The 22,271-nt window shown below is 47.3% G+C and overlaps 1 long non-coding RNA gene across 1 annotated transcript in view; it reads right to left on the bottom strand.

The window, feature by feature from the left end:
* LOC139359148 (uncharacterized) overlaps positions 1-22,271 on the bottom strand; it is a 47,864-nt gene that overhangs the window by 1,036 nt on the left and 24,557 nt on the right. The window contains exon 3 of the long non-coding RNA XR_011614947.1: positions 21,458-21,677. This is a non-coding gene — a long non-coding RNA (uncharacterized lncRNA). The remainder of the gene's footprint in view (positions 1-21,457; positions 21,678-22,271) is intronic.

The raw sequence follows: 22,271 nt of genomic DNA, 5'->3' as shown, positions 1-22,271 counted from the left end.
ACTTTAGAGCTTTTGCCCAAGCTGTTTCCCCAATCTTGGCTGCACTGCCTGGAAACTTTTGCATGACTGATTCCTTCTTATCAAATCCCAGATTAAATGTTACATCCTCAAAGAGGCTTCCTCTGACCACACAATGTAAAGTAACCTCCAGCAAGTCTATACATCACACTGCCTGTTTTTTTTAAGAGCACTGCATAGTAAGTGATATTATCTTATTTGCCCTTGGAGCAGAGACCCCAGATATCTGTTCATCTCCATGTCTTCTGAGCCTAGACAAGTGCCTGGCACACAGTAGACACTCAGTAAATATGCACAGATGGCTACAGGGTGTGGGAGGTTAGAGAGGAGGTGCCAAAGATGACACTCAAGTTGCTGGGCTGGACAACGGTGTGGATGATGAGGCCACAGAAATTCCATGGAAAATGGAGACAAATAGTGTTTGGGGAGGACAGGAATAAGGGATGTAAGCTTTTGACAAGTTAAGTTTGAAATACGTGTGCAGTAGTTGGAATACTGGCCCCCAAAGATGTCCCCCTCCCACTCTCCGGAACCTGTGAATATGTTGCCTTACATGGCAAAGGGGACTCTGCAGATGTGATTGAGTTTAGGTCCTTGACGTGGGGCATTATCCAGGTGAGCCTGATGTAACCACAGTCCTTACATGAGGAGGCAGGAGACTCAGAAATAGAGAAAAGAGACGTGATGGAAGCAGGGTTGGGAGTGATTCGAGGAAGGGGCCACAAGCCAACGAATGTGGGCAGCTGCTGTCTCCTGTGTTTTTACCAAAGCCTCAGAATCCTCCTCAACTTAGTTGTGTCCCAGGACATGTGCCCAGGAATGCATGCCCATATCACAGCTGCAAGGGAAGCTCTGTGAGTTCCCAGCATTTCCCTGCCTCTATTTTGGGAGCAGCCTCTCCCAGCCTGGAAGAGGTGTTCCCATACATCCTGTGCGCAGGTCCTGCTGTAGCCTCAGTATTTTTCTTACCTGTTCACATGAGCTTTATAGAGTAAGGATACTAACTCTTCATCTGTCATTGTGTGGCAAGTATTGTTTCATTTTTTGCTTTTTCATTTTCTTTATGGTCATTTTTGCCTTTTCTGCTTTTAAGGTGCTAAATGGATTCAGTGATTCCTTAGGAGATTGAAAAAAAGCTCGTCTGCTCCTTCTTCTCCTCTCAGAAAACCCTGAGAAAAATCCACCTTAGGACAGGATGGGCACCTGTGCTGCACTATACGGTACCATCCCATACTAGCGCACAACTCTACAGGAGCTGTTACTATCCTCCAAGGTCTTAAAGGCTTGAGCCCATCTGGGTAAGGAGACCTAACCTCCGCTCTTGAGACACTACTCCGGGGGAGGAACATGGTGCTGAGAAGGACAGGAGCACATCAGAAGGTGGAGTACTCTGCTCTGGGGCTTAGCCCTTTCCAGTTGCCTTCTCCGCACCACCCAAGGGGATCTGCCCTCACTTCACATGACTTTGACCTTGACAGCTATGGCTTGAATCTTTCGATTCAAGTGTTCATTCTGCCTCAGAAGTATCTGAAGGATCTTCGCATATGCCTGGTCACCTCCGTAGTCTGGAAGCTCTTGGGGATAAGGATCACATCTTCTCCCTTGGGATTTCTCAAGCACCTGACAACTATGAGGCTCTCCTGCAATGGCCCTTTCACTACTGCAATAAAATCTCATGATCACCTCCCCTGCAACACACACACACACACACACACGCGTGCGCGCACACACACACACGCGCATGCGCATGTTCTTTAATCTTTCACTTGTCAGGACCTGGATGTGGGATCCAAGGGCTCTCCCTACACCTAATCGCCGTTTCAGAGCCAGACAATTCTCACGGCCCTTTCAGAACTGGCCCAGAACAGAAACCCCGCCTTTCGGGCCCACTTCTGCTCCCTGGTCCTCAACCAGCCCACAGATGCTCTCTTCTGTCCATCTGTCATTTTTGACCTGTCTGAACTTTGAATGTCTGTGATTCCAGAATATTGGATGCCTGCCCGATCAATCTCAGATTTCAAATCAAAACCCATTTTTAAATGCCTCATCACAGTTGTTCCACTTCTAAACCCAAGCTTTCCCAGGTCCTTTGACATGGGAGGTGGTAACTTTTCTTAAGGAATGCGGACAAACAGCATCTTTGAGTTCCCTAAGGGGAGATCTTGACATATAAAAGGTGTTTGTTCTTTATCACGTGGTTGTTTGCAGTTAGACCTTTGGTTAAATTTTTGAGAGTTGTTTGACAATAACCAATTACAAAAGATAAATGAGGTTAGCACTGTTATATAAAAGGATAAGTCTCACACAGAACTCAAATCCTCTACTGCAATCTGCTTTTCTGAGCCCTGGATTCAAAGATCTGAAAGTTTTGTGGATCCCATCATGAGGATGGGATGTTACAAGTCAGTCAGCCCAGCTGGTCCCATCTCAGTGAGCCGCCACCACCAATGCACTGGCTCACTAAACTCCGCCTCCTCCCCATCACCCCACCTTCTCATTAAACCAGCACCTCACCTGCACCATCGTGTCTCCTCTGCCCCATTCCCACCAATCGTGCCTCAGTTCCTTCTCTTCCTGTCACACTGGGATTAACGACAAAGGGGCCCTGTCTCTCTCTCTCTCTGTCTCTCTCTCTCATCTGTGTGTGTTTTTCCCGGTGGATTGCGCTACAACACAAACCTGCTTCACATCCTCAGGAGCCCCCTAAGCACCTCCAGGATGCAAGACCAATCCGGGGACCCCACTGGCCTCTGCCCACCCTCCCAGGTCCCCACCTCACAAACAGCTCACAGGATGTGCACGACTCGCTCCTGTTGGAGCTACACCGGCGACTCCCTCTGCCTGTGTTTTAAAATATAGGTCATCCTATTTTTCAGGTATGGTGAGGCCATTAGATCAGGAGACGACTGCTACTGAAAAGATAGCTGTGACAGATCCCGGCGGGGTGGGGGTTGGGCACGCCATGCCACACAGGAAGCACCGGGGTTGCCTGGTGGCAGAGGCAGCAGGGAATACGTGGGCAAGAGCCTTTCCTGTGGTTTCCATGGGAAGGAATGGGTGAGGGGGAGTAAGCAGGCTCAGGATTGGCTGGCTTGAGTGGTTGCAGTGAGCTCTGGGGCACAGGCACTGTCCCCAGCCACTCGGTGCCTGGCTCTGGGGTGATCAGGGCAGGAGACTAGGGCCTGGAATGGGAAAGCTCGCACTTGCTCCTGGCTGCATCATTTGCTTTCTCTAGGAATCAGCTAACCCTGGCAGGAGCAGTCCCTTCCAGGTCAGCAAGTCCCCAGATGTCGAAGCATCCAATACAGAGATTAGAAACAGTTCACACAGCCTGGAGCATCTTTCCTTCGGCCCTGGCAAGGGGTGGGCGGTGTGGAACAGCGGAGGCTCGGGCGGCTCCAGTGGCAGGCCAGCTAGGTACCCTCTCTGAACTTTGGTTCCCTGTCTATAGAGGAGGTCATGAAACAAGAGGGGGACGCGCCCAGCACAGTGCTTGGCACATGGCACTGAGTGAGTGTCAGTGTCCCCCCTTCCACCTGAGCCCTTTTGAGAAACAGCAGAGCTGCTCCTTCCCTGGGATGTGCTTCTGCCCGTCAGTCTGGGTTCTTTGATCCCCTCAGGCCCGGCGTTTGCCTCTATTGCAGACTGAGTGTGGCTGTGTGTCTGTCTATCTCCCTCGCTGGACAAAGAGAGAGCAGGAACTGGTCATCCAGATCTGAATCCCAAGGGCCCATCATGGAACCTGGCTCCTGGTTAAAGAGGTTTGCTCAGCTAACATTTGCAAATTTTCACTGTCTCCCAAAAGAATGTTCCCTGTGGGTCCCCCTGGGGACAGGCTCCTGTTTCCTCCTCCCTAGTCCTCACTACTTTCCTCTGCGTGAAGTCAGACCAAGCCATTAGCACCGCTGCGCCTCCCGGGGCCGGCACCAGCTGGAAAGGCCGCCTCTCAGCTCAGGAATTGATTTCCCAAGCACATCCCAGCATGTGTGCACACCAGAGACGCCTGGAGTGCTCCTGCTAATGAGGAAAGCCGCCGTGCCGCACCTGCTGGGAAACGAGGACCTTTCTTCTCACCTCCGCCTCCCCTAGCAGAATCCCAGGCGCAGACCTGGACAGCTGGCTCCCGCGCCCGCCCTGGGAGTGCTCCCCCCAGCAACGGCCCATGCTTTTCCAGAATGAAGCCAACCAGGTTTCACTGACGATCTCAGTGCGTAGAAACGGATGGCATAGCACCTAGCCAGGAAGAACCACCCACTTTTTAATAACTGCTTAATGAGAAAGTGCCATTAACTGCACATAGGCTCCGTTGGCATAACCAGCCCAGTGCTGAGTGCCGAGTGCTGAGTGCCGCCCAGCCCCGCCCTCCTTAGGCTTTCTTACCACTCCCCGCTGCCCCACCCCGTGGCCAGCGCCTGGGCTGCTCTGGGGGCATTCGCAGGTGGGCGCCGGTTACGGAGAGGGCTGGTGCGGGGCTTTCAACTCCAGGGACTTGCAGTTGTGGGGTCTTCTCTTTGCCACAGATTTCCTCCTCCGCTGTTGTGGGGCTTGTGACATTTATTCATGGGAAAGAGAGAGGAGAGAGGAGGAAGTGGGGAGGCAGCACCCTGCAGCTGCTTCTGAAATGTGTGCTCTCTGGAGGGCAAGGGGCTGGGAGGAGAGAGAGACGGGCCGGACCAGCAGGCTTTCTAATTCCCTGATCCCACACCTGGCTTCCTGCCACATCAGTGCCTCCTGGGCCTGGAGCCCGGTCGGGGAGGCCACGGCAGCAAGGAGCAGGTTGGCAAAGCGACATTCATTCTGTCTTCTAAAAACACTGGTTCAGCTCTTTACATGGGCCGGACAGTGATTAGGTGTAGAGGATACAGAGAGTAAAACTTGATTTTCCTCACTGCACTTGGGTGCTAGCTGAAAAGTCAAATAAGTAATGATGCAAATAAAATGTGACACGGCACACCTGATTCAACCTGGAGGGGACAGGGAGGCTTCCTGATGGAGGTGATGCCTCACCTGAGTCTTGAAGGAGACGTGTGTTAGCCACATGAAAAAGAGAGAGGAAGGAGAGAACTGACCATCCAAAGGAACAAGACAAAAGGATATTGCATAGCAAGAAAACTACTATACCTACGCCGAATATTTACAAAGCTTAGTCTGTAGCTCCAAAGCAGGTCACATCAATTATATTACGGTGTTCCCCAATGCGAAAAACAGAAGGCCCAGCTAAAAGGCACTCAAACTGGTGCTTTTCAAACTTCAGTGTGCATGCAAATCACCAGAATCTTGTTGAAGTAAAGACTCTGATTGGGAAGACCAGGGGTGGAGCCTGAGATTTTGCACAAGCTTGTTAGAAATGCAGAATCTAATTAATAACACAATTGGCCAATACGACTGATAATATGATGGATGTGAGCTGTGGACCACACTTTGGGAAGCAAGGATCAAACATCAAGAAGTCTGATCTCTGGCCTGGCATGGTGGCTCATGCCTGTAATCCCAGCATTTTGGGAAGCCTAGGAGGGGGGATCACCTTAGATCAGGAGTCTGAGACCACCCTGGTCAACATGGGGAAACCCCGTCTCTACTAAAAATACGAAAATAAACCAAGCACGCTGGCGCGCACCTGTGATCCCAGCTACTCAGGAGGCTGAGGCACGAGAATTGCTTGAACCAGGGAAAAGGATGTTGCAGTGAGCTGAGATCACACCACTGCACCCCAGCCTGGGTGACAGAGTGAGACTTTGTCTCCAAATAAATAAATAAATAAATAAAGTCTGTTCAAGACCAGCCTGGCCAACAAGGTGACACCCTGTCTTGAACCCCTGACCTCAAGTGACCTGCCCACCTCAGCCTCCCAAAGTGCTGGGATTGCAGGCGTGAGCCACCACACCCGGTCTCAATAATACTATTTAAAATCTTCAAGTTAAACATGTTTAGCAAGAGTACTTCAGAGGCGATACATTGCTTCACACCAGCAGGTACGTAATATCAGGTTGCCCCGGTTTCAGTGATGCTAAGTTTTGATAACTTGGTAAAGTGGCGACTACCAGAACTTTCCATTATAAAAATACATTTTTCCTTTTGCAATTAGTGAGCAATTTACAGGGTGATACATTGGCGTCATACAAATATCCTCTTCTTTTCACCACATGGTTTATAGCAGGGGTCAGTAAAGTATTTTTGTAACATTCCAGATACTAAATAATTTAGACTTTGTGGCCCATTGTCGTCTCCAGCTCAGTCACTCAAAGCCGCCATTGCAGCACAAACACAGCCATAGATAATTCGTACATGAATGAGCATGGCTGTGTTCCAATAAAACCTATTTGTGACACTGAAATCTGAATTTTATATAAATATCACAGGTCATGAAATATTGTGCTCCTTTTGATTTTTCCAACTACTTAAAGATATTTTTAACAATTTAGCTTATGGAATATACAAAAACAGACAATGGGCTGGATTTGACTCGAGGGCTATACTTGGTAAGCTCCTGGTTTATAGAATCATTTATGCTACTTGCCTGAATCAACTGTTTTACTGAGGTTTGCAAAATGGTAATTTTCTACTTCTACCAATCTTTCCGTAGATATTAGCTGACATTCTTCTGTAGAGAGGTGTTCTCATCAATTAGGAAAAAAGCTGCACTTTCTCCTTAAAAGGCAGGGGAAAGGCCTGATTCTGTTTAACTGCAAAAATTCAGAGACAAATTAGCATAACTCATATCTCGTTATGGTAGATGATTTTTTCTTTGTCTCTCAATAAAACTATGGATCCATGGATTTTTTACTTAATTATTTGTAGTCAATTATAATCACTTTAATGCTTGAATTATCCCAAATATGGCCAGTAGGAGACTCGTCAAGTTGGCTCTGTATCTTTTTTTTTTTTTTTTTTTTTTTTTTTGAGACAGTCACCCAGGCTGGAGTGCAGTGGCACAACCTCAGCTCACTGCAACTTCCACCTCCCAGGTTCAAGTGATCGTCCACCTCAGCCTCCCGAGGAGCTAGAATTACAGGCATGTGCCACCATGCCTGGCTAATTTTTGTATTTTTGCTAGAGATGGGGTTCACCATGTAGGCCAGGCTGGTCTCAAACTCCTGGCCCGCCTCAGCCTCCCAAAGTGCTGGGATTACAGGCATGAGCCACTGCGCTGGCCGGCTCTGTCTTTTTTATGCAGCTCATTGATCTCTGACAGCTTCCTTGCTTTCTGGCCCATGAAACCAGACTCACTTTATACTTTCTCTGGCTAGATCTGTAGACAGCCATTTCTCCAAAAGCCCTGGTTCCTTGGTGAGGAACAACAATATTACACTTACCTATACAAAATCGCTGACATTCAACCATCTTTGACATACAAAAATAGTAATCTTTGTAGTAATGTTTCAACCTAAAACAAGAAACCAAGGCCCAGATTCTAAGCATGCTCCTTACCACAGTCATGTCACTGTGTCTAGCTCTTTCAGTGGACGGAGCTAGGAAATACAAGTTTTTAATTTTTATTTATTTATTTTTGAGGTGGAGTCTCACTCTGTCGCCCAGGCTGGAGTACAGTGTTGTGATCTCGGCTCACTGCAACCTCCACCTCCTGGGTTTGAGTGATTCTCATGCCTCAGCCTCCCAAGTAGCTGGGACTACAGGCCACTACACCTGGCTAATTTTTTAATTTTTTGTAGAGCCAAGATCTCACTGTGTTGCCCTGGCTGGTCTTGAACTCCTGAACTCAAGTGATTCACCTATCTTGGTCTCCCAAAGTTCTGGGATTATAGGTGTGAGCCACTGTGACCAGCCAGAAATACTTTTTTTTTTTTTAAATCATACTTGACATCAGTATTATCAACTCAACATAAAAGGTTTGTTTCCTTCTTTAATATTATATTTATATCTTGTTTTTCTTACCTTGAAAACCTTGGTTCATATTGTATCAACAAATTTACCTATTTATTTTATCCTATAATATACATTCATCTCAAAATTACTATAATATTACTACAATTAATAAAACTGAACAAAATTTAAAATTTCTGTGCTGTTATTTTTGATCTTAGGATATATCCCACAGTTGTGGTTTTTGTTTTGTTTTGCTCAAAGTCACTTGAAGTAAATCTTTTTATGTGTGCAGTTATGTTTGTAGCTGGATTTGGAGGTGGGAGAGGAATTCTACATACTCACTCTGAAATTTATATGAAAGAATAAGGGTGTGCAAGTAGCAAGTTACATTTGAAAACAAAGAGAGAGACAGAGAGTATATTAATATATCCGCTTTTCCAGTTACTATTCCTGTGTAAAGAATTACCCAAAGGCTTTCCTGTGTGAAATACAAGGTAGAAAAGTTCAGTTTGTATTCATCAGTGGCTTATAATAAAGACGTGTCTGATAGACGAGTTAGCTTGCTTGTTTCAAAGAGTAGATAGGAGATAATTATTCTATCGTATGAAATGTTGGAGGGGAAGTGATAGGGAAAGTTTGCGTTATCACACAATCCTCCTAACAATTTGATGAGGTAGGTACATTTATCTCTAGTTTACAGAAGGAGAAACTGGGAGAGATTAAGGACCTTGATCACAATTCAGACTCTTGGCCTGGGTGGTTCCAGTGCCAAATAATGCGTATTTTACCCCAAACAAGGCAATCTACATCCCTGCATTGACCGTTCAATGCATTGACCTTTCAACCGGCCCCACTCTGCTGTCAGGTGCACTGGGTTGTGAGCTGAACTAGGCACGCTCAGGGACTGGGCTATTACCCCTCAGGGCTTCTGTGTCTTTCTAGCCATCCTGTATACTGGCGTCCACAAGTTTGACAAGCAGCGAGCAGAAATGAGTGCACCACGCAGCAAACCCACACTGGTCTCTCTGTAGTTAAAGGACCCAGGAACCAGAGAACCACCACCTGCACTTGTGCCTTGGAGGAAGGTGGCTGATGAGTGACAAGGCACGGCTGAGCCAGCTTCCCTGGTGGAGAGGAGGACAGGAGTAATCGCTGCTCTACCAACCACATACCTGGGGGAAATGCAGCATTTCCAGCCATGAGATACCAGCCTCACTCAATCTTTAAGGCTGAAGGAGAGTGATTGGAGGTGGAAACACACTAGAGGAAAGTTTGCTTTCTGTCTTCTCTTAGTTGAGAAGGTACTAGCTGCTGGCTTTCCTATTGCAATTGACTATACGATGCTTTGACTGAATTATTTTTATTTTTATTTTTATTTTTGAGATGGTGTCTCGCTCTGTCGCCCAGGCTGGAGTGCAGCGGCGCGATCTCGGCTCACTGCAAGCTCCGCCTCCCGGGTTCACGCCATTCTCCTGCCTCAGCCTCCCAAATAGCTGGGACTACAGGTGCCCGCCACCGCGTCTGGCTAATTTTTTGTATTTTTAGTAGAGACAGAGTTTCACCATGGTCTCGATCCCCTGACCTCGTGATCCACCCACCTCAGCCTCTCAAAGTGCTGGGATTACAGGTGTGAGCCACTGCACCTGGCCTGACTGAATTTTTTTAATGCACACACCAAAGATGTGTTCACTCAATACACATGTATTGAGTCTACTTCCTATTAGTCAAAAGAGAAAAAAAAATTACCTGAAACACAGTGGTAATGAACTCCCACGTTCATTGCAACCATATTCACAATAGCCAAGATATGGAATCAACCTGTGTTGATGAATGACTAAAGAGATTTTTGTATAAATACAATAGAATACTACTCAGCCGTGAAAAAGAATGGAATCCTATCATTTCCAGGAAAAAAGGATTCCTATCATCCTTTTTTGTTTAGAAACAAAAAAGATGAACCCAGAGGACATTGTGCTAAGTGAAATAAGCCAGACATAGAAAGACAAGTACTGCATAATCTCACTTATATGTGGAATCTTAAAAAAAAAAAAAAAAAAATAGAAGCAGAGAATAGAATCGTGGTTACCAAGAATGGGGGAATCGGCAAGAAGTAGGTCAAAGAATCCTAAGTTATAGCTTACGTAGGATGAGTCATTCTAGAGGTCTAAAGCACAGCATGAGGACTATGGTTAATTTGCATTGTAGACTGAAAATCTGCAGAGAGAAGATTTTAGGTACTCTTACTACCAATAAAAAAAAAAGGTAACTATGTGATGGATATGTTAATTGCTTGACTGTCATCATTTCAATGTGCATATTAAACATCATGTTGTACACCTTAAATTTATACGATAAAAAGATAAAGGGCAAAAATGGTAAATAAATAGGTGAAAGGCTCCTCAAAATCTTGGAACAGGCGCAAACTCCCCTGTTCCTATCCCTTCCCCACACCTCATGAGTCACTCAGGGCCATGTGGCAAGATTACTAAGCCTAATTAAGTAATGCAGCTGACAAACCATTTCCAAATACAAATGTGACGTATGTGTGCCTAAAAATTCCACACACCACAAAATCACTCAGTAAGCAGCACGGGCTTCTGGGAGTAAGTGGGGTTGGGGGAAAAATTCTAACCATCACCAGCGACACATTAAAAATGAATAAAGACAGTAGTACAGTTTTGCACATGTTACATGGTTAAGAAATACAAAAATACTACAATGCATATGGCACTGTGCCCTGAAAAAGCCTGCAGTTTGCTTGTGGAGGGGGGCTGGGAAGCACTGGGGATGGTGTGCCATTGTAAATGGTGGGAAGAGCATGATCTGAAATCATACAGAAAGTTGTAACGCCTGCATGGATGGATGGGGCTTATTGCTGTTGGTTTGCGTTGGTGCTGAACATCACAGGGGAGCAATCTTTTACACCCTTAAATCCTAGACCATCCTTTCCTGCCTTTGAGATGTAGGTCCTTCGAGACATGTGTTGATTAAAAAGTTTAAAATGGCCGGGTGCGGTGGCTCACACCTGTAATCCCAGCCCTTTGGGAGGCCAAGGCGGGCAGATCACTTGAGGTCAGGAGTTCAAGACCAGCCTGGCCAACATGGTGAAACCCCATCTCTACTAAAAATACAAAATTTAGCCAGGTGTGGTGTTGTGCGCATGTAATTCCAGCTACTTGTGAGGCTGAGGCAGGAGAATCACTTGAACCTGGGAGGTGGAGCTTGCAGTGAGCCGAGATCATGCCACTGCACTCCAGCCTGGACGACAAGAGAGAAACTCCGTCTCAAAAAAAAAAAAAAAAAAAAAAAGGAAAAGTTGAAAATGTGATCAAATATATAGACTTCTTAATTCTGCATCACTTCTAGAAATACATTTGGACTTTCTCATCTACACGTACGGCTTTGGAAATCGCAGCAATGCTAAACCAGTCATTCCTGGTACTGAGAGGAGTCGGTTCTGCAGGATTTGGCAGCTTCCGTTTAAGGTCTTCGCACAGAGATAATGCTTTCTTCATTAAACCCATTCTTTGGCATTTTGAACCAGGAGGATTAGATGTGTTTGGGATATTGAATAACTGGGTTTTTAATATAGAAAAGCTCATATGTGCAAAGGCATAGCAAAACATAGCCGTCTGGGATAACGTACGAGGTGAACCGAGGTAGCTGGTAAATGTTTGAGGTGTGCATTGCGCGCGTGTCTTAGCACATCAGAGCCTAATGCCAGGGAATTGACAGGAGCTTGAAAAATGCTTCTTAATATCAAAAGAACACGATAAGAATATTAAAGACTGCATTGCTGGTATCTGGATTCCATTCTTTTCCATGAAACTAAATATTCTTCTAAAGTCATATTCAATTTCAGCCCTAAAAGTTACCACCTCAACAATGCTAGGAAGTCAAGACAAAATCGCGGTGGCTCCAGATAAAAACCACCCGCCCAGGACGGAATACAGCATGTGGGAAATGCGGGCTGGTTTGTGCGGCAGCCACACGTGGAGGCTGAGAGCTCCATCTACCACCACACCGCGGGCGCACAGATGCGGGCCGCACTCTCAGCTTCTCTCCCAAAGCTTCCTTGCGCCAAGGACAGCACCTGCTGCCTTCAGAGTGCGCCAGGACAGAGGGCAAGGCTGAGGACCTCTTCTTCCATGAGGAGCCTTCCCCACTGACTCACTTCCCATAACCAGCCCCCGTAGGAAAGCACTTCCAAACGGCCATTTGAATTAGGGCAGTTCTACACACTGCCCATCTGAGGATAGAGAAAAAAGTCAGTGTGGATGGATTGGTCTCCAGAGCCCCATGACGGTCACAGCAGCAAGGAGGGCAACAGAGAGGGAGACAGAGCAAGAGGGAGAGTAGCACCGGCCTAGGGAGAGAGTCGGAGACATCGGGAGAGGGAAGAGAGGGAGAACCCACGTGCACCGAGTGCCCTCTGCTTGCAGGCCGCTCCCCTCCCAGCGTGGGAGCCTCCCCCACGGGCCCTGCCCTGGCCACGAAAGCCCGGGAAACACAAGTGAGGGGATGGAGCAGATGAGGGAGGGATTCCTGGACCTCAGCAAAGTGGGCTGGGCCAGAGTTGTGTGGGAGTCTCGTTCCTACTCCAGGCCCCCCAGCGAGGCTCTGCAGAAAGGGGACTTGAGGTGGAAACAAGGTGGGCCCTTTCTCACCTCCGCCGCTCTGCTCCCCATTTTCAGAATTCACAGATCTGCCGCTTTGGTGGTCCGGGGACTGTCACTACGAAATCTCCGAGTGCCCCTGCCAGCTCCAGGACTTGCTGGAAGGAGCCGGGGAGCCTGCGCGAAGAGGCCCCAGCAGAGGGAAACCACTCGCAATACAGGGACCTGATGACCAGCTAGGGCTGGCCACTCACCTCCACACCATGCCGCGGGCACTAACGGACCTTACGGACGTTGTGGAGCAGGGGGAGGGTTGGTTGGTTTGTTTTGTTTTGTTCTGAGACACAGTCTGCTCTGTTGGCCAGGCTGGAGTGCAGTGGCAAGGTATCAGCTCACTGCAACCTCTCTCTCCTGGGCTCAAGCAATTTTCCTGCCTCTGCCTCCCAAGTAGCTGGGATTACAGGTGCGTGTCCCCACGCCCGGCTAATTTTTGTATTTTTGGTAGAGACCAGTTTTCACCACGTTGGCCAGGCTGGTCTCAAACTCCTGACCTCAGGTAATTCGCCCATGTCGGCCTCCCAAAGCGTGAGCCACCAAGCCCGGCTGGGAGGTTTTATGATGTAACATTTAGAGGTCAACATATAAAATCATATGATAGTCACATTCACACATAAATATAAACAAGAAAAGTCGTTTTCTTTGTGTAGTGACTTTTTAAAAATGTGTTTTCTATAATTTACATGTGATTTGTATGATGTGATAAAAATGTTAATATCTATATATATATCAACTATATTAAAATATAGACCTCAAAATGATTAGAAAAAAAGTATAAAATGTAAACAATGACTGCCTCTGGATGGGGGAGTTAAAGGTATTTTTCATTTCTTGCTGTATAATCTTCATTTTTCAAATTTTCTAAGGTAATATTAATAACAGCAATATTAATAGCAACCTCCCATTGAACATTTGCTATGTGCCAGCCACTACCTAAACACTTAAAAGACAGTAATTAACTCTAACCAAAAATCACCCTAAAAGGTGTTCACTAAAAAAGAAAAATCACAAGATTGGGGCAGGGCTCGGTGGCTCATGCCTGTAATCCCAACACTGTAGGAGGCCGAGGCGGGTGGATTGCCTGAGTTCAGGAGTTCAAGACCAGCCCGGGCAACACAGTGAAATCCTGTCTCTATTAGAATACAAAAAATTAACCCGGTATGGTGGCGTGTGCCTGTAGTTCCAGCTACTTGGGAGACAGAGGCAGGAGAATCATTTAAACACGGGAGGCAGAGGTTGCAGCAAATACAGCAAAGTCTCGTGCCCTTGCAAAGTCAACACACAAAAATCAGTTGTATTTCTATACACCAGCAGTGAAAAAAAAAAAAAAAAAATTGGAAAGCAAGTTGAATCCCATCAGCATCTAAAAGAATTAAATGGGGCCAGGTGTGGTGGTTGACGCCTGCAATCCCAGCACTTTGGGAGGCTGAGGTAGGTGAATCACTTGAGGCCAGGAGTTTGAGACCAGCCTGGCCAACATGGTGAAACCCTGTCTCTACTGAAAATACAAAAATTAGCTAGGTATGGTGGTGTGCGCCTGTAGTCCCAGCTACTTGGGTGGTTGAGGCACAAGAATCGCTTGAACCCAGGAGGAGGAGGTTGCAGTGCGCAGCCTCCCTAAACCGGCCAGAACCAGTCCACGGTCAGTGATCTTATCAGGAGAAGTTACAGAAGTTAGTCTCTTGTCCAATCAAAGCTGTAGTTATGGCTGGTGGCACAGGGGCTGAGGGTCAGTTTGTCAGCATCTGATGACTGGTAGGCTGAAAACTGTTTTATTATTGCTTATCTCAAGACCAGCACTTAAACAAGCTGCTAGAGAAAAATAAAAAGCTTGTGGCAGCAAGGGCATAGTTTATTCCTGAAGCACAGGCGTGTGCGGCTTAACCCTTTCCTGGCATGGCTTTAGGTCCTATTTATAGTCTGGTATCTTATTGCCACAGTCTGTTCTGTCAGCCTTATGATCTTTACTTTAACATGAATGCCCATCAGTTGTGTCTAAACTGCAAAAGGGAGCAGGTATAATGAGGCGTGTCTGACCTCTCATCCCATCATGGCTGGGAACTCAGTTTTTAAGCTTTTTCTGGGGTCCCCTGGGCTAAGAGGGGGTCTATTCACCCAGTGTGGGGGGTGGGAGGGCTTAGGATTTTATGTTTAGTTTACAAAGGTAAGGGTGCTCAGATCCCCATTTCACAGTTGAGGAAACAAAATTACGGAAAAGTGAAGTAACTTGTCTGGTGCCACAGACCGGTAAAGTGGCTGAGTCTATTCTTTTTTTAAAAAACTAGGAATCAATTTATTAAAATAGTTGACTTAAGCATCTGCAATGATGGCGTCAACCTCAACTCCTGGCTCAATACTGATGGAAGTAATCTGCTTAACAAGCTCAGAAAGGCTGTGCAAGTCAGTGAGTCACTTGTGGATTCTCATCCGAAAACAATCCCACGTCTTAGAACCTTGATCACAAGGAGCTTTTTGTGTAGTGATTCTCAACGTTTTGGTAGGCATCCGAACCAGTCCTTTCACTTCGGGATTCTTTTCCTTTGCTCCTCTGACCAAGTCAGCACACATCTTCTCTGGGGATTTTATGTGGCGACTCGTTAGAGTAAAGTTAGATCACTTTAGAGTGATCTTAAAGTAAAGATCATAAGGCTGACAGAACAGACTGTGGCAATAAGATACCAGACTATAAATAGGACCTAAAGCCATGCCAGGAAAGGGTTAAGCCACACATGCCTGCGCTTCAGGAATAAACTATGCCCTTGCTGCCACAAGCTTTTTATTTTTCTCTAGCAGCTTGATTAGAATTCAGTGAATCACCACCTCCAGCTCCACAGGTGTTTTTCTGGGTCTTTAAAAGCCATGGCCGCAGCGTGGCTCCTGATGGACTCGTGCCTTGGTGAGAGCCAACAGTGGTGAATTGGGAGCAGGAGCAGGTGGACCACAGCTCCACAGCACCTGCTACTGTGTCTTCCTCAAAAAGCTGTTCTTAAGATTTTTTAGGGCCGGGCGCAGTGGCTCACGCCTGTAATCCCAGCACTTTGGGAGGCCAAGGAGGGTGGATCACAAGGTCAGGAGATTGAGACCATCCTGGCTAACACAGTGAAACGCCATCTCTACTAAAAATACAAAAAATTAGCCGTGCGTGGTGGTGGGCGCCTGTAGTCCCAGCTACTCAGGAGGCTGAGGCAGGAGAATGGCGTGAACCTGGGAGGCGGAGCTTGCAGTGAGCCGAGATCGAGCCACTGCACTCTAGCCTGGGTGACAGAGCAAAACTCTGTCTCAAAAAAAAAAAAAAAAAGATTAAAAAAAATCTTTAAAATAAGACGTGGGTGTGAGGATTGGTCATGATAATTAACTGTGAAGGTCAAGTTTCTGCCCACCAGTCTGATTTCATCAACTAAGCCCAGATGAGTGGCCTTGGGCAAGTTATTTAACCTCTCTGAGACCTGTTTCATGATCTGTGAAAATCACAAGAAAACCAACATTGGGTTGTTGAGGAGATTAAACGAAGTAAAGCTCTTCTCCCAGTGCCTGCTTCAAAGTGAACGCTGGGTAAATGGCAGCTACGGGGCATTACTGTTGCCCTGGTCATGCTATGGCTTCTGCTGCAGTGGGGAGGTGTGGGGAGTGTTTGGCATTCACCAGAGAGTTGGGAACACCATTGCATGAGCAGAAGTTGGCAAACTACCAGGTGAAACTTAGCTGTGACTTGTTTTGTAAATAAAGTTTTCCCGGAACACAGCCAGGCCCATTGGTTTATGTACAGTCGGTCTGGCTGCCTCTGCATCAAACAGCCATGAAGCAATTGTGACAGAGGTCGTATGGCCCGCAAAGCCTGAAATATTTACTATCTAGCTCTTTACTGAAAATATCTGCAGACCCTGCAAATACAGAGTGGCCAGGCCAGGCCTCACCCAATACACGAAGGAGAACAGGGTGGTCAGCATTCTGCAGACCATTCCAAAGAAGCACCTGTTTCCCTAGGTCCAGGAAAATTCTCCCACCCCACGATCCCCTCTAGGACTCTTCCGGCTGCCTGGGGTGCAGCGGGGCCTCCCTCCCTCCCTCCCTCCTTCCCTTCCTCCCTCCCTCCTTCCCTTCCTCCCTTCCTCCGTTCCTCCCTTCCTTCCTTCCTTCCTGTCTCTTTTTTTTTCTTTTGACGGAGTTCTGCTTTTGTTGCCCAGGCTGGAGTGCAATAGCGCAATCTCGGCTCACTGCAATCCCCACCTCCAGGGTTCAAGTGATTCTCCTGCCTCAGCCTCCTGAGTAGCTGGGATTACAGGCATGCGCCACCACGCCCGGCTATTTTTTTAAATTTTTTTTTAGTAGAGGCGGGGTTTCTCCATGTTGGTCAGGCTGGTCTTGAACTCCCAACCTCAGGTGATCTGCCCACCTTGACCTCCCAAAGTGCTAGGATTACAGGCATGAGCCACTGAGCCTGGGCAGCAGGACCTTCCTTTCTAACAGACTCTGGCTCAAGATTCTCTTCCTCACCAAGGTTTTCCAAGCACCCCTCAAATCCCACTACCTTCCACCTGCCCCATTCCCCAAATTCTGTAGGCACCACTTCCACCTGCACACCCAGTATCTCAAAAATAGCTACAAACCTGAAAGCACAGAAGAAAACCTTCCCAGGTAAGTAGCCATGATGCACCTGTATACACCTGTGCACATCTCAAGGTTGAGGGAGGCATGAGAATGTGGGTCAATTTGCCAAGCAGGAAACAACGAGAAAGCTACTATTGACAGAGCGTGGCTGTCTGGGCCAAGCTTTTCTAACATAAAAGCCATCAAGCATAGCAGCGGTAAGGCTAGATGACTTTAGAGACTCTGTCTCAAAAGTAAAATAAAATAAAATAAGAACATGATCTATAAATCGTAAACTATAAAGTGCAAAATAAATATACAGTCATATTAAGGCCAATGATTATTGTGAATTCTTTTCAAGACATCTGAGTCATTCATCCATTTACTCATTTTTAAACATCGATTAGGCTTTTGGCGTTAGGGACACAAGAACATGGTTTCTGCCCTCAAGGAGCTCACAGTCTGACGAGAGAGACAGGAAGGCTAACAGGCAATTATTACACGGCTGGCATGCACCAACAGGAATCAGGTAAGAATGAGTTCTTACACTTCAGATGTAGAGAAACCTAAGTGCTCCCTTTTGCCAACCATAGTTCTCTGCTTTGTACTCAGTAGGTGCTCTACCCAGTGGCTCTGGTCACCTCAGGCCGGGCTAAAGGTTCAGGGCATTTGGACATCTAGGAGCTGTGAGGAGGCAGCCACTGGCCAGCTCTACAGATAGCACCTGCAGTAGAGAGTCGGTAGCTGCCACGCAGGCTGGGCCTGGCTCCGTGCACAGTGCCATGGGCTCTGCCTGCCACAGCAGCAGTGCTTAGGGAGGATTCATTTTGCCAGCCGGAGACCCAGTTGGTGAGGGGTCTGCACGGGAAAGCAGTGAAGACATCCTCTTACGCCGAGGTCCTGTTTACACTTCAGTCTCCACTCTCCCACGCTGCTCTGAGCTGAGCTCTCTTGCCCTGGGCCCTGACCAGCACTTGTCAGGAGGGGAGGGAGTGTGTTTGAACATCCACAGATGTGTTTACATTTTGGAGACATTTACCAGCAGAAACAAGCCTCTGTACTCTGCCCAAGTGCCATGCGTTGACAGTAGCAACCACACAAGTGTTGCTTTCAAAGGGCTTACTGTTCCTGGTGATTATACTAACAGTGGCAGCCCTCTCGTTTGGGGCACGTCCTGTGTGTTAGGGTCAGAGATAAGGGTCTTACCACAACCCCATGAACCAAGTGTTACTATCATCCTGACTCAACAGATAAACAAACATAGAAACTTGGAACGATTAATTACATTACTCGCCTGAAGACACACAGTAGGTGGTAGAGTTGAGGGATTTTTTTAGTTTGTTTTCTTGAGACAGAGTCTTGTTCTGTCAGCAGGCTAGAGTGCAGTGGCACGATCATAGCTCACTGAAGCCTCAAACTCTGGGCTCAAGCAATCCTCCCACATTTTTAAAATTTATGTCTATTTTTTGTAGAGATGAGGTCTTGGTCTGTTGCCCAGGCTGGTCTCTAACTCCTGGCCTCAAGTGATTCTCCCACCTCAGCCTCCCAAAATACTGGGATTATAGGCATGAGCTACTCTGCCTGGCCAAAACTGGGCTTTGATGCCATAACTAGTGGGTTTAATCCACCTTCTATGTCAATGCCAGACCCTGTCCTTTATAAACTAAATAGTCACAATGATGCACCTGTTGCTTGCTGCACCCTCTGTCTAGAATGCTCTCCCTCCAATATCTGCACAGCTCCCTCTGGTGCCTTACCTGAAATGGCACCTCTTGTCTAGCCTCCTTTGTCCCTTTTCATGCTTTACATTTATTCACAGAACTTACCCTTCGCTGACATCACCTTATGTATCTATTATTTGTTTATTTTCAGTCTCTCCATTAGACTATAAAGTTCTTGGGGGTGAGGGCTTTGTTTTGTTCACTGCTGAATCTCCAGGGCCTACAAAATAGGGTCTGGGGCCCAGAAGTTGCTGCAAAAAGATTGGATGACTAAAAGGATACATTTCATGCTAATGTGAATCATGCAAAGTTGAGATGGTGCCACATAAAATATGAATAAAGCCTCACTTGGTTTGCAAAATCTGGTAATTCAAATGTTTCCAGGTTGTAAGAATTCATCAAAATCACACCATTTCAAAGCTGGTGGGAGGGGGTGATTATAAGTGGTGCATATGCTGCTTTCCAGGGTGGCCCCGTTTTAGCTGAAATCCCTGGGCTTATCACACCCTGAGCCAGGCTGTGCTTAAAACTTAGAAGCCCTTAGAGGGATCTGGTTGATGAGTGGGCTATTATTTTGTCATTCACTAACATTACAATTTAAAGTATTTTCAGAACCTATAAAAATGTCATCCAAGTGTTCACTATGTGCAAGTGGTATAAACTTTGCTTTGGAATCATTAACTTTGGAGCAGAAATTAGATGTGACCAAATATGCTATAAAAGAAGAACTTGAAACCTCACCCTGTTAATTTTGGAAAGAGGACTCTGCAAACTGTAAGGCAAAATACACAATAATGGTTAAAGATGTATGTGTTTTAAGAAATCATTGCCTTGATGCTTTGTATTTATTTCTATGTTTTGATTTACTTCATATATAATATGAATTCTGAGAGTCAAACATCACCTCTAGAACATGACCACCTTATACTACTGGGTTCGAGGCCCTCCCTTGTTTGAAGTTTCTGACTCTCCCACTAGCAGGTTTGCTGCTGGAAGGTAAACCCAGCCCAGACAGTCATAAGGAAGGTTCTCTGGCCCGTCAGCCCAGAGATCCAGTAGGCTGTTCCCCAGCCATCCATTGCCAGCCCCTCGCTTTGTGTTTATTCTCACCGTGGCTGCTGGGGCTCCCATCAGCTACCCAGTCTAAGCTCAGCAGACCTCTTGGGCAAAGACCTGCCCTCATACAAATAAATGTCTATCCTACGCAACAGAACCATACATCGGGCCGGAAGTGCTGAGCAGACCATGTCTTCTTCCTTTGTTCTGAAACTGCCTGTCATAGGCTTGTGCTAACCTTTAGCTACCTCTTTTCAACACAGAACAAACTGCCGCCCGATATGGAACAGCAGCTGACACACATGCTAACTTCCCTACCATCTGGGGCCTCGGCAGAGGTCTGCGTGGAAGAAACCAAAGTGAGGTTTGAAACCTGGAGTTGGGTCTGTTCTGTGTTCACCAGAAGGCCACGGGTCCTGAGGCCCGTTCCCCCTCCTTCTGTAAGTCCTGCGGTGGTCCTGGAAGATTTCATCTGCCACTTGGGTGGCCCATCTCCCAGGCTGGCTCCAGAGCTCTTTACCCCCTTTCTTCTCAGCCACGGACACCACAAACAGACCCAGGCCCCTGGCTCCTCACCCCGAGCTCTGGCAATTCTGGAATTTTAACTCTGTCATTCCAGTGACAGCCACCATACTTGCTCTTTGACAGCTCTGAGATGGCCAATCCCTTAGTCAGTCCAGACTCCTCCCTATATTTCCCACTGTCCTGTGCAGCCTAAACCATTTCTGTGCCATCATTTAAACCGCACTTGCTCCAGCACCCTTGATCCCGCCGTATCCTCCCTGCAAACCTGCTCTGCTAAACCGGCACTATTCTGAGTCAGCCTCTGCCTTATGTTCACACGCACATGCACACCCAGGCTGCTTCAACTGTCAGAGAATGTCTCCCTAGCATGGGTCTGGTGCCACCACCAATCCATGGCCTCCCGCTACAAGTGGCCCTCGCAGTGCCTGGAAGTTCTCCTCCCTATCTCCAGTCACTTCTAATTCTCTCAGTTATTTCATGGCCGGGCACGGTGGCTCACGCCTGTAATCCTAACACTTTGGGAGGCTGAAGCAGGCAGATCACCTGAGGTCAGGAGTGCAAGACCAGCCTGGCCAACTTGGTGAAACCCCATCTCTACTAAAAAAATACAATATTTATCTGAGCGCAGTGGCGTGTGCCTGTAATCCCAGCTACTCGGGAGGCTGAGGCTGGAGAATCGCTTGAACCCGGGAGGCGGAGGTTGCCGTGAGCCAAGATCTTGCCACTGCACTCCAGCCTGGGCGACGGAGTAAGACTCTGTGTCCAAAAAAAAAAAGTGATTTCACACAGTCTTCAATCTTCTTCTGAGCCCTTTCCTACCAGTTCTCCCCGCCAACTCTGCACCCCCAGCTCCTGCTCCGAACTTGTCTGCATTTCCACCCATCCTTGCAGCTCCTCCTCTAACAGTGGACAGGGCCCCTCCTCCTGCCCAGCTGCACGCTTCCACCCACAGGAGGATCCCACCCCGTGCCTCCTATTCTTCACAGATGGTAACAGACTGAATAACAGCCCCCAGGACTGCGGGTCCAAATCGCGGGAAGCTTTAAATGTTACCTTACTTGGAGAAAAGTTCTTTGCAGGTGTGTGATTCAGTTAAGGACCTTGCGATGAGATCATCCTGGGTTATGCGGGCGGGCCCTAAATGTCATCACAAGCGTCCTTATAAGAAGGAGGTTACCAGATGTGGTGGTCTCCACTCAGGAGGCTGAGGCAGGAGGATCACTTGAGTCCAGGAGTTCGAGACCAGCCATGGCAACACAGCGAAATCCCGTCTCTAAAAAAAGAAAAAGTGAGGTACAGGGAGAGTTAACAGAGAAGAGGAGAAGGTGATGTGTCCACAGAGGCAGCCCTTCAGAGGGAGTGCAGCCAACCGACACCTCGAATGCAGACTTCTGGCCTCCAGCACTGCAAGCAAAGATGTTTCTGCTGTTTTGTGGTCGTTTGTTACAACAGCCACAAGAAACTAATGCGGCACATTCATTTCACCAAGGAGCCCTCCTCCTCTACACTTCAGTCTCCACTACGATATCTTTTCTCTGCCACCTTTTAAATGTGGTCAAATCTCCCACTGTTAATAACAACGAAAGCAGTAACAGCTTTAATAGATCACTGCTTTCACTTCCCCTGCCTCTGGCTCCCCTCCACAAGCTCTCCAACCCCTGCCTCGGTGCCAAACTCATCAACAGCTGTGCCCACCGCCACTGCCTTCATGCCCATCTGCCCCTGCCTCCTGGTCCTCTGCAAGACCACCCACCCTCACCTGCCACCAGTGACCATGGCACCGCTGAAACAAGGGACACTTTCCATCCTTCTCCTACTGTTTGTCTTGGCAAGAAAAGAACCAAGATTTAATCAACTGTAATTGAAT

The sequence above is a fragment of the Macaca nemestrina genome, chromosome 16, assembly GCF_043159975.1.
Source record: "Macaca nemestrina isolate mMacNem1 chromosome 16, mMacNem.hap1, whole genome shotgun sequence".
In the NCBI taxonomy this organism is placed as follows: Eukaryota; Metazoa; Chordata; class Mammalia; order Primates; family Cercopithecidae; genus Macaca; species Macaca nemestrina.
This window is presented reverse-complemented; position numbering and strand designations above follow the sequence as displayed.